Source organism: Aegilops tauschii, chromosome 1 (assembly GCF_002575655.3).
Source record: "Aegilops tauschii subsp. strangulata cultivar AL8/78 chromosome 1, Aet v6.0, whole genome shotgun sequence".
NCBI classification, from domain to species: domain Eukaryota; kingdom Viridiplantae; phylum Streptophyta; class Magnoliopsida; order Poales; family Poaceae; genus Aegilops; species Aegilops tauschii.
In genome coordinates this window covers 464802053-464816142 of record NC_053035.3, presented here as the reverse complement: position 1 = coordinate 464816142, position 14090 = coordinate 464802053, and positions in this window count along the sequence as shown.

Below are 14090 nucleotides of genomic sequence, written 5' to 3'. Positions count from 1 at the left end.
AGATCAATATTCTCTCAAGCCCTATCTGCCACTGATACGACACTACGTGCACCGAAAGTTTGCTTTCAACTAGCAACGAGTAATAAAACTACGTTGTGGGTATGAAGAGGATAACTTTGTATTATACCGGAGAGCTAAAAATATAAAAGTATGTGCTGTTATCATAGAGTTAGAATATATTACTAAGTATTATAAATAGCGAGTGTGGAATAATGGTGGATCGGTGTGCGGAATTGTCCTAGGCAATTGTTAACAAGACCGGTAGTCGTCATTGCAATTTCATATGAGGGAGAGGCATAAGCTAACATACTTTCTCTACTTGGATCATATGCACTTATGATTGGAACTCTAGCAAGCATCCGCAACTACTAAAGATCATTAAGGTAAAACCCAACCATAGCATTAAAGCATCAAGTCCTCTTTATTCCCATACGCAACAAACCCCTTACTCGGGTTTGTGTTTCAGTCACTCACCAACCCACTATAAGCGAATCATGAACGTATTGCAACACACTACAGTGGGGATCCCTCACGCTTGCGCGACACGGAGGGCACTATAGGACAGCACTAAAATAGAACATACAACTCGTACCAATCTAGATCATCAATCAACCCAAAGACAAAGGATATCTACTCAAAACATCATAAGATGGCAACACATCATTGGATCATAATATGTGGCATAAAGCACCATGTTCAAGTAGGGATTACAGCGGGGTGCGGGAGAGTGGAGCGCGTAAAAGAGATGAGGATGGTGATGATGATGGTGATGTTGATGAAGACGATCACCGCAGCGATGATTCCCCTCCCGATGGCACTCCGACGGCACCGAGAGAGAGGAGGAGAGGTTCTCCCCCTTGTGCTTCCTCCTCCATGGCCTCCCCCCTAGATGGGGAAAGGTTCTCCCTCTGGTCCTTGGCCTTCATGGTGATGATGGCCTCTCCGGGATACTCCTCCATGGCCACCAGTGATGATGGCCCCCTCCGGCAGGGGGCCGGAGAGGGCCTAGATTGATTTCTCGTGGCTACAGAGGCTTGCGGCGGTGGAACTTCCGATCTAGGTTTCTTTCTGGAAGTTTGGAGTTATATAAGAGGTGTTGGAGTCGGGAATAATTCAGGGGGGTTCCCGAGGCGGCCACGAGGCAGGGGGCGCACCCCCACCCTCGTGGTGGCCTCGGGGCTCTTCTGGCCCACTTCCGTTACTCCGTGGGCTTCTTCTGGTCCAAAAATGGTCTCCGTCAAATTTCAGCTCAATTGGACTCCGTTTGGTTTTCCTTTTCTGTGAAACTCAAAAACAAGGAAAAAACAGAAACTGGCACTGGGCTCTAGGTTAATAGGTTAGTCCCAAAAATCATATAAAATATCATATAAATGCATATAAAACATCCTAGAAGGATAATATAATAGCATGAATACTTCATAAATTATAGATACGTTGGAGACGTATCAGCATCCCCAAGCTTAATTCCTGCTCGTCCTCGAGTAGGTAAATGATAAAAGAAATAATTTATGAAGTGTGAATGCTAGCAAGTGCACAAGTTTGATCAATGATAATTTCACTCACTTTTTCTAGCATCAATATATGTCATAACAGTAGCTCATCTCATAAAACTTTTCATGATCAAGTAACAAGCTATTCACATGTTAAAGTATAGATCATAAACTTTCTTGAAACTAACAAACTATATTCTCAGTCATCAAACAATTGCAATTCATCTTATTTTCAGGAAGGGTCTATGTCAGAGCTTTGATTTAGCAAACTCCACATACTCAACTAAAATTTAATCTTTAACGATAGCTAACACTCGTGCGATATTTATGGGTTCAAAGTTTTAATCGGACACAGAGAAAGATAGGGGCTTGTAGATTTGCCTCCCAACCTTTTACCTCAAGGGTAATGTCAACAATAATAGTTCATGATAACTTACATCCAATTGGATATATATACCAGGATCTTTCCAACACAATGTGCTTTCCAAAGGATAAAATGTAAAAAGGAAAGGTGAAGATCACCATGACTCTTGCATAAGGTAGAAGATAAAAGTAAAAGATAGGCCCTTCGCAGAGGGAAGAAGAGGTTGTCATGCGCTTTTATGGTTGGATGCACAAAATCTTAATGCAAAAGAATGTCACTTTATATTGCCACTTGTGATATGGACCTTTATTATGCAGTCCGTCACTTTTATTTCTTCCACATCACAAGATCGTATAAAGCTTATTTTCTCCACATTAATAGATCATACATATTTAGAGGGCAATTTTTATTGCATGCACCGATGACAACTTACTTGAAGGATCTTAGTCAATCCATAGGTAGGTATGGTGTACTCTCATGGCAAAACTGGTTTAAGGAATGTTTGGAAGCACAAGTAGTATCTCTACTTGGTGCAAAGAATTTGGCTAGCATGAGGGGGAAAAGCAAGCTCAACATGTTGGATGATCCACGACAATATACTTTATTTCGGATATAAGAAAACATAACCTATTACGTTGTCTTCCTTGTCTGACATCAACCTTTTAGCATGTCATATTTTAATGAGTGCTCACAATTACAAAAGATGTCCAAGATAGTATATTTATATGTGAAATCTCTCTTCCTTCAATATTCTTTCATGAATTGTTCAAGTGACCAATTCTACGTTTGCTAAATTTCAATAAGTTTACTACCTATACTTATTCTATGTGAAGTCATTACTCCCCATGGTATAAGCATATGAAACATATATAAATTCAGATTTATGATATTCAATTATTCAACCATTTACTCATAGGATATACGTGAAGCACGTGAGTAAATGACAAACTACTCCAAAAGATAATAGTGAAGGACACTGAGTGGTCAAATAGTTAACTAGCCATGGGAGGATTCTTTTTCATTTAATATTTCAGAAACAATGATTTTATTCAAACAGCAAGTAAAATTGAAAATACGCTCCAAGCAAAACACATATCATGTGACGAATAAAAATATAGCTCCGAGTAAGGTATACCGATAGTTTTGAAGACGAAAGAGGGGATGCCTTCCGGGGCATCCTCAAGCTTAGGCGCTTGAGTCTTCCTTGAATATTACCTTGGGGTGCCTTGGGAATCCCCAAGCTTAGGGTCTTTCCACTCCTTATTCTCCTCATATCGATATCTCACCCAAAGCTTGAAAACTTCAATCACACAAAACTTAACGAAACTTCGTGAGATAGGTTAGTATGATAAAGAGTAAACCATTCACTTTGGTACTGTCAAAGAAAAGGTTCATAATTGTTCCCACACAATGTCTACTGTACCATATCATTTCTACAATTTATATTGAGGAATATAAGCCATAGAAACTAGAAAACAAGCAAACTATGCAATGAAAACAGAATCTGTCAGAAACAGGACAATCTGTAATGATCTGAACAGCAACCGTACTTCTGCTACTCCAAAAATTATGAAATAAATTTGTGGACGTGAGGAATTTGTCTATTAATCTTCTGCAAAAAGAATCAACTCAAAAGCACTCTTCTGTAAAAACTGATAGCTAATCTCGGGAGCGCAAAGTTTCTGTTTTTTACAGCAAGATCACATTAACTTTCACCCAAGTCTTCCCAAAGGTCTTACTTGGCACTTTATTGAAACAAAAGCTATAAAACATGATTACTACAGTATCTTAATCATGTAAGCACACAAAAACAGTAAGGGTAAATATTGGGTTGTCTCCCAACAAGCGCTTTTCTTTAATGCCTTTTAGCTAGGCATGATGATTTCAATGATGCTCACATAAAAGATAAGAATTGAAACATAAAGAGAGCATCATGAAGAATATGACTAGCACATTTGAATCTAACCCACTTCCTATGCCTAGGGATTTTGTGAGCACACAATTTATATGAAACAAGAATCAACTAGCATAGGAAGGCAAAACAAGTATAACTTCAAAGCTTTAAGCACATAGAGAGGAAACTTGATATTATTGCAACTCCTACAAGCATATATTCCTCCCTCATAATAATTTTCAGTAGCATCATGAATGAATTCAACAATATAACCATCACATAAAGCATTCTTTTCATGATCTACAAGCATAAAAAAAATTCTACTCTCTACATAAGCAAAATTCTTCTCATTTGGAATAGCGGGATCACTAGTTCCTAAAGTTGACACTCTTCCAAACCCGCTTTAGATGATAGTATAATTCATACTCCAAAAGATATAAGTGAAGTTCATGGAGCATTGTACGATTAATATAGACTAACCAATATCCAAGATCAAAATGTATAAGTGAAGCACACGAAGCATTCTATAAAACCATACTCAAAAGATTTAAGTGAAGCACAAAGAGCAATTCTATAAGATCATACTAAAAAGATATAAGTGAAGCACATGAAGTATTCTATAAATTGATGAAGGGACATATCATACTAGCATGGTTCTTAAAGAGAAAGAAAAACACAAAGACACAAATCATGTGAAGAAAAGAAAATCGAGGTATACTGATATTTGTTGAAGAAGAAAGATGGGATGCCAACCGGGGCATCCCCAAGCTTAGATGCTTGAGTATCCTTTGAAATATTTACTTGGGGTGCCTTGGGCATCCCCAAGCTTGAACTCTTGCCTCTCTTTATTCTTCTCATATTGATAGCTCCTCGATCTTTGAACACTTCATCCACACAAAACTTTTAACAAAAACTTTGTGAGATCCGTTAGTATAACAAAGCAAATCACTACTGTAAGTACTGTTGCAAACCAATTGATATTTTGTTTTTGCATTATAGATACTGTAATATAACTTTTCCATGGCTTAATCCACTGATAGAAATTGATAGTTTCATCAAAACAAGCAAGCAATGCATCAAAAACAGAATCTGTCTTAAACAGGACAGTCTGTAGTAATCTGGAAGTTTAGCAAACTTCTGTAACTCCAAAAATTATGAAATAAATTTGACAATTTGAAAATTTTGTACAGAAGTAATACGCAAAAATTTTCAGACCCATTTGACCTTCCAGTCAAAAAATGTAAATTCATGCACTACAGCCAAAGTTTCTGTTTTTGTTCTGCACATAGTAAACAAGCAATCTAATCATCCTAAAACCAAAGCTTGGCACATTATTTTTATAATACAATGGATATATACAAGGGGATAATTATTTACAGAGAAACTTCCATGAAAAGTTCTACATTGTTTCCGTGAGCATGAACACAAGTGCTCAAGGTCGACCCTCACTTCTTCAATGCATAACTTTCCAATCACTTCTCTTTTTGAAAAACTTTTTAGGCATGAGAGGCAAGTAATAATTTTTTTGTATTTTCATTCTTTTAAAAAATTTTGTATGTTTCACCCACAACTAAACAGAAACAAAAAGGAAGAACAAAATCTACTTAGTGAAGAAAGCAAACAAGCACACACGAGAATATCAACCCCACGCTATTGCTCCCCGGCAACGGCGCCAGAAAAGAGCTTGATAATCCCCAAGTGCAGGGAATCATCGTAGCAATTTCCAAAGGTGGAAGTGATAAGTATGGAGTGTCGAACCCACAAGGAGCTAAAGGTAAGATCAATATTCTCTCAAGCCCTATCTGCCACTGATACGACTCTACGTGCACCGAACGTTTGCTTTCAACTAGCAACGAGAAATAAAACTATGTTGTGGGTATGAAGAAGATAACTTTGTATGATATCGGAGAGCTAAAATATTAAAGTAGGTTCCGTTATCATAGAGTTATAATATATTACTAAGTATTATAAATAGCGAGTGTGGAATAATGGTGGATCGATGTGCGGAATTGTCCTAGGCAATTGTTAACAAGACCAGTAGTCGTCATTGCAATTTCATATGAGGGAGAGGCATAAGCTAACATACTTTCTCTACTTGGACCATATGCACTTATGATTGGAACTCTAGCAAGCATCTGCAACTAATAAAGATCATTAAGGTAAAACCCAACCATAGCATTAAAGCATCAAGTCCTCTTTATTCCCATACGCAACAACCCCCTTACTCGGGTTTGTGTTTCAGTCACTCACCAACCCACTATAAGCGAATCATGAACGAATTGCAACACCCTACAACGGGGATCCCTCATGCTTGCGTGACACGGAGGGCACTATAGGACAGCACCAAAATAAAACATACAACTCGTACCAATCTAGATCGTCAATCAACCCAAAGACAAAGGATATCTACTCAAAACATCATAAGATGGCAACACATCATTGGATCATAATATGTGGCATAAAGCACCATGTTCAAGTAGGGATTACAGTGGGGTGCGGGAGAGTGGACCGCGTAAAAGAGATGAGGATGGTGATGATGATGGTGATGTTGATGAAGATGATCACCGCGGCGATGATTCCCCTCCCGATGGCACTCCAGCGCCACCGAGAGAGAGGAGGAGAGGTTCTCCCCCTTGTGCTTCCTCCTCCATGGCCTCCCCCTAGATGGGGAAAGGTTCTCCCTCTGGTCCTTGGCCTTCATGGCGATGATGGCCTCTCCGGGATACTCCTCCATGGCCACCGGTCATGATGGCCCCCTCCGGCAGGGTGCCGGAGAGGGCCTAGATTGATTTCTCGTGGCTACAGAGGCTTGCGGCGGCGGAACTTCCGATATAGGTGTTGGGGATCATTGCAGAAATTAAAAAATTTCTACGCATCACCATACCCTTGAAGATCGTGATGCGGAAGCGTTACAAGAATGCGGATGAAGGAGTCGTACTCGTAGCGATTCAGATCGCGGTTGATTCCGATCTAAGCGCCGAACAACGGCGCCTCCGCGTTCAACACACGTACATCCCGGGGACGTCTCCTCCTTCTTGATCCAGCAAGGGGAGAGGAGAAGTTGAGGGAGAGCTCCGGCAGCACGACGGCGTGGTGGTGGAGCTTGCAGTTCTCCGGCAGGGCTTTGCCAGGCACTACTACTACGCAGGAGGTGTTGGGGAGGGAGAGGGCTGCGCCAGGGGAAGGCGTGCCGCTGCCCTCTCTCTCCCTCACTATATATAGGGGGAAGGGGGTGGAGGAGGCACCCTAGGGTTCCCTAGGGGAGGGGTGGCGGCCACAGGGGAAACCCTAGATGGGTTTGGGCGCCCCCACCCCTAGGAAACTTGCCCCCCAAGCCGGGAGGGGTGGCTGCCCTAGGGGAGGCGCCCCCACCTCTCCATGTTACGTGAGATGGGGTGGGAGGGGTGCACAGCCCCTTAGTGGGCTGATGTGCCCCCTCCCCTTGGCCCATAAGGCCCCCCAACGCTTGCCGGGGCCTCCGAAACACCTTTCGGTCACGCTGGTCGTCACCCGGTACTCCCAAAACAATTCCGGACTCCAATACCCTTCGTCCAATATATCGATCTTCACCTCCAGACCATTCCGGAGTTCCTCGTCACGTCCGGGATCCCATCCGGGACTCCGAACAACCTTCGGTAACCACATACTATTTCCCATAACAACTCTAGCGTCACCGAACCTTAAGTGTGTAGAGCCTACTGGTTCGGGAATCATGCAGACATGACCGAGACGTTCTCCGGCCAATAACCAACAGCGGGATCTGGATACCCATGTTGGCTCCCACATGTTCCACGATGATCTCATCGGATGAACCACGATGTCGGGGATTCAATCAATCCCGCATTCAATTCCCTTTGTCTATCGGTATGTTACTTGCCCGAGATTCAATCGTCGGTATCCCCATACCTCATTCAATCTTGTTACCGGCAAGTCTCTTTACTCGTTCCGTAATGCATGATCCCGTGGCTAACTCCTTAGTCACATTGAGCTCATTATGATGATGCATTACCGAGTGGGCCCAGAGATACCTCTCCGTCATACGGAGTGACAAATCCCAGTCTCGATTCGTGCCAACCCAACAGACACTTTCGGAGACACCCGTAGTGCACCTTTACAGTCACCCAGTTACGTTGTGACGTTTGATACACCCAAAGCACTCCTACGGTATCCGGGAGTTGCGCAATCTCATGGTCTAAGGAAATGATACTTGACATTAGAAAAGCTCTAGCAAACGAACTACACGATCTTGTGCTATGCTTAGGATTGGGTCTTGTCCATCACATCATTCTCCTAATGATGTGATCCCGTTATCAATGACATCCAATGTCCATGGTCAGGAAACCATAACCATCTATTGATCAATGAGCTAGTCAACTAGAGGCTTACTAGGGACATGTTGTGGTCTATGTATTCACACATGTATTACGGTTTCCAGTTAATACAATTATAGCATGAACAATAGACAATTATCATGAACAAGGAAATACAATAATAACCATTTTATTATTGCCTCTAGGGCATATTCCCAACAGTCTCCCACTTGCACTAGAGTCAATAATCTAGTTCACATCACTATGTGATTGTAATGAATCCAACACCCATGGGGTTTGTTCATATCTCGCTTGTGAGAGAGGTTATTAGTCAATGGGTCTGAACCTTTCAGATCCGTGTGTGCTTTACAAATCTCTATGTCATCTTGTAGATGCAGCTACCACGCGCTACTTGGAGCTATTCCAAATAACTGCTCTACTATACGAATCCGGTTTACTACTCAGAGTCGTCCGGATTAGTGTCAAAGTTTGCGTCGACGTAACCCTTTACGACGAACTCTTTTACCACCTCCATAATCGAGAAAATTCCTTAGTCCACTAGTTACTAAGGATAAGTTCGACCGCTGTCATGTGATCCATTCCTGGATCACTCTTATACCCCTTGACTGACTTATGGCAAGGCACACTTCAGGTGCGGTACACAGCATAGCATACTGTAGAGCCTACGTCTAAAGCATAGGGGACGACCTTCGTCCTTTCTCTCTCTTCTGCCGTGGTCAGATCTTGAGTCTCACTCAATGCTCACACCTTATAACACAGCCAAGAACTCCTTCTTTGCTGATCTTATTTGAACTCCTTCAAAATCTTGTCACGGTATGTATTCATTTGAAAGTACTATTAAGCGTTTTTGATCTATCCTTATAGATCTTGATGCTCAATGTTCAAGTAACTTAATCCAGGTTTTCCATTGAAAAACACTTTTCAAATAACCCTGTATGCTTTCCAGAAATTCTACATCATTTCTGATCAACAATATGTTGACAACATGTACTCATCAAAAATTCTATAGTGCTCCCACTCACTTCTTTGGAAATACAAGGTTCTCATAAACTTTGTATAAACCCAAAATCTTTGATCATCTCATCAAAGCGTACATTCCAACTCCGAGATGCTTACTCCAGTCCTTAGAAGGATTGCTGGAGCTTTGCATACTTGTTAGCATCTTTCAGGATTGACAAAACCTTCTGGTTGTATCACATACAACCTTTCCTCAAGAAAATCGTCGAGGAAACAATGTTTTGACATCCTATCTGCAAGATTTCATAAATAATGCAGTAACTGCTATTATAATTCCAACAGACTCTTAGCATCGCTACAAGTGAGAAAGTCTCATCGTAGTCAACTCCTTGAACTTGTCGGAAAACATCTTAACGACAAGTCGAGCTTCCTTAATGGTGACACTTACCATCATTGTTCGTCTTCCTTTTAAAATCCATCTGCACCCAACAGCCTTATGACCATCAAGTAGTTCTTCCAAAGTCTATACTTTTTTTATACATGGATCCTCTCTCGGATTTTATGGCCTCGAGCCATGTCAGAATCCGGGCCCACCATCGCTTCTCCATAGCTCGTAGGTTCATTGTTGTCTAGCAACATGACTTCCAAGACAGGATTACGTACCACTCTAAAGTAGTATGCATCCTTGTCGACCTATGAGGTTTGGTAGTGACTTGATCCGAAGTTTCATGATCACTATCATAAGCTTCCACTTCAATTGGTGTAGGTGCCACAGGAACAACTTCCTATGCCCTGCTACACACTAGTTGAAGTGACGATTCAATAACCTCATCAAGTCTCCACCATCCTCCCACTCAATTCTTTCGAGAGAAACTTTTCCTCGAGAAAGGACCCGTTTCTAGAAACAATCAATTTTGCTTCCGAATCTGAAATAGGAGGTATACCCAACTGTTTTGGGTATTCTATGAAGATGCATTTATCCGCTTTGGGTTCGAGCTTATCAGCCTGAAACTTTTCCGCATAAGCGTCGCAGCCCCAAACTTTTAAGAAATGATAGCTTAGGTTTCTCTAAACCATAGTTCATACGGAGTCGTCTCAACGGAATTGCGTGGTGCCCTATTTAAAGTGAATGCGGTTGTCTCTAATGCCTAACCCCTAAACGATAGTGGTAATTCGATAAGATACATCATGGTATGAACCATATCCAATAGGGTGCAGTTATGATGTTCGGACACACCATCACACTATGGTGTTCCAGGCGGTATTAGTTGTGAAACAATTTCCACAATGTCTTAATTGTGTGCCAAACTCGTAACTCAGATATTCATCTGTATGATCATATCATAGACATTTTATCCTCTTGTCACGACAATCTTCAACTTCACTCTGAAATTACTTAAACCTTTCAATAATTCAGACTTGTGTTTCATCAAGTAAATATACTCAGCATCTACTCAAATCATCTGTGAAGTAAGAACATAACGATATCCACTGCGTGCCTCAGCACTCATTGGACTGCACACATCAAAATGTATCACTTCCAACGAGTTGCTTTCTTGTTCCATCTTACTGAAAACGAGGCCTTTCAGTCATCTTGCCCATGTGGTATGATTTGCATGTCTCAAGTGATTCAAAATCAAGTGAGTCCAAACGATCCATCTGTATGGAGTTTCTTCATGCATATCTACCTATAGACATGGTTCGCATGTCTCAATCTTTTCAAAAATGAGTGAGTCCAAAGATCCATCACCATGGAGCTTCTTCATGTGTTTTATACCAATATGACTCAAATGGCAGTGCCACAAGTATGTGGTACTATCATTACTATCTTATATCTTTTGGCATGAACATGTGTATCACTACAATCGAGATTCAATAAACCATTCATTTTAGGTGCAAGACCATTGAAGGTATTATTCAAATAAACAGAGTAACCATTATTCTCCTTAAATGAATAACCGTATTGCGATAAACATAATCCAATCATGTCTATGCTCAACGCAAACAGCAAATAACAATTATTTAGGTTTAACACCAATCCCGATGGTAGAGGTAGCGTGCGATGTTTGATCATATCAACCTTGGAAACACTTCCAACACATATCGCCATCTCACCTTTAGCTAGTCTCCGCAGCCTTTTATTTCGAGTTACTAACACTTAGCAACCGAACCGGTATTTATTACCCTGGTGCTACTAGGAGTACTAGTAAAGTACACAATAATATAACGTATATTCAAAATACTTCTGTCGACCTTGCCAGCCTTCTCATCTACCAAATATCTAGGGTAGTTCTGCTTCAGTGACCATTCCCATCATTATAGAAGCACTTACTCTCGGGTTTGGGTTCAACCTTGGGTTTCTTCACTAGAGCAGCAACTGATTTGCCGTTTCATGAAGTATCCCTTATTTCCCTTGCCCTTCTTAAAACTAGTGGTTTTACTAACCATTAACAATTGATGCTCCTACTTGATTTCTACTTTCGCGGTGTCAAACACCGCGAGTTGCTCAAGGATCATCATGTCTATCCCTGATATGTTATAGTTCATCACAAAGCTTTAATAGCTTGGTGGCAGTGACTATGGAGAACCATCACTATCTCATCTGGAAGATTAACCCACTCGATTCAAGCGATTGTAGTACTCAGACAATTTGAGCACATGTTCAACGATTGAGCTTTTCTCCCTTAGTTTGCAGGCTTAAGAAACTTGTCATAGGTCTCATACCTCTTGACGTGGGCACTAGTCTGAAATCCCAATTTCAGTCTTTGGAACATCTCATATGTTCTGCAACGTTTCAAAACCGTCTTTGGTGCCACAATTCTAAACCGTTAGCATTACGCACTGAACTATCACGTAGTCATCAAAGCGTGTATGTCAGATATTTCGCAACATCTACAGACAATGCTCGAGGTAGCACACCGACCGGTGCATTAAGGACATAAGCCTTCTGCGCAGCAATGAGGATAATCCTCAGTTTACGGACCCATTCCGCATAATTTCTACTATCAACTTTCAACTAAATTTTCTCTAGGAACATATCTTAAACAGTAGAACTAAAGCGTAAGCTACGACATAATTTGCAAAGACCTTTTGACTATGTTCATGATAATTAAGTTCATCTAATTATTTAATGAACTCCCACTTAGATAGACATCCTTCTAGTCATCTAAGTGATACATGATCCGAGTCAACTAGGCCGTGTCCGGTCATCACGTGAGACGGACTAGTCATCATCGGTGAACATCTTCATGTTGATCATATCTACTATACGACTCATGTTCGACCTTTCGGTCTCTTGTGTTCCGAGGCCATGTCTGTACATGCTAGGCTCGTCAAGTCAACCTAAGTGTTTCGCATGTGTAAATCTGGCTTACACCCGTTGTATGTGAACGTTAGAATCTATCACACCCGATCATCACGTGGTGCTTCGAAACAACGAACCTTCGCAACGGTGCACAGTTAGGGGGAACACTTTCTTGAAATTTTAGCGAGGGATCATCTTATTTATGCTACCGTCATTCTAAGCAAATAAGATGTAAACATGACAAACATCACATGCAAATCATAAAGTGACATGATATGGCCAATATCATCTTGCGCCTTTTGATCTCCATCTTCGAGGCGCAGCTTGATCACCTTCGTCACCGGCATGACACCATGATCTCCATCATCATGATCTCCATCACCGTGTCTTCATGAAGTTGTCTCGCCAACTATTACTTCTACTACTATGGCTAATGGTTAGCAATAAAGTAAAGTAATTACATGGCGTTTTCCATTGACACGCGGGTCATACAACAAATTAAGACAACTCCTATGGCTCCTGCCGGTTGTCATACTCATCGACATGCAAGTCGTGATTCCTATTAAAGAACATGATCAATCTCATACATCACATATATATATAATTCGTCACATCCTTTTGGCCATATCACATCACATAGCACACCCTGCAAAAACAAGTTAGACGTCCTCTAATTGTTGTTGCATGTTTTACGTGGCTGCTATGGGTTTCTAGCAAGAACGTTTCTTACCTACGCAAAAGCCACAACGGTGATATGCCAATTTCTATTTACCCTTCATAAGGACCCTCTTCATCGAATCTGATCCGACTAAAGTGGGAGAGACATACACCCGCTAGCCACCTTATGCATCAAGTGCATGTCAGTCGGTGGAACCTGTCTCACGTAAGTGTACGTGTAAGGTCGGTCCAGGCCGCTTCATCCCACAATGCCGCCGAATCAAGATAAGACTAGTAACGGCAAGCAAATTGAACAAATCATCGCCCACAACTACTTTCTGTTCTACTCGTGCATAGAATCTACGCATAGACCTAGCTCATGATGCCACTGTTGGGGATCGTTGCAGAAATTAAAAAATTTCTACGCATCACCAAGATCAATCTATGGAGAGACTAGCAACGAGAGAGAGGGGAGTGCATCTTCATACCCTTGAAGATCGCGATGCAAAAGCGTTACAAGAACGCGGATGAAGGAGTCGTACTCGTAGCGATTCAGATCGCGGTTGATTCCGATCTAAGCGCCGAACAATGGCGCCTCCGCGTTCAACACACGTACAGCCCGGGGACGTCTCCTCCTTCTTGATCCAGCAAGGAGAGAGGATAAGTTGAGGGAGAGCTCCGGCAACATGACGGCGTGGTGGTGGAGCTTGCAGTTCTCCAGCAGGGCTTCGCCAAGCACTACGGAGGAGGAGGAGGTGTTGGGGAGGGAGAGGGCTGCGCCAGGGGAAGGCGTGCCGCTGCCCTCTCTCTCCCTCACTGTATATAGGGGGAAGGGGGTGGAGGAGGCGCCCTAGGGTTCCCTAGGGGAGGGGTGGCGGCCACAAGGGAAACCCTAGATGGGTTTGGGCGCCCCCACCCCTAGGAAACTTGCCCCCCAAGCCGGGAGGGGTGGCTGCCCTAGGGGAGGTGCCCCCACCTCTCCATGTTATGTGAGATGGGGTGGGAGGGGAGCACCCTTAGTGGGCTGATGTGCCCCTCCCCTTGGCTCATAAGGCCCCCCAACGCTTGCCGGGCCTCCGAAACACCATTCGGT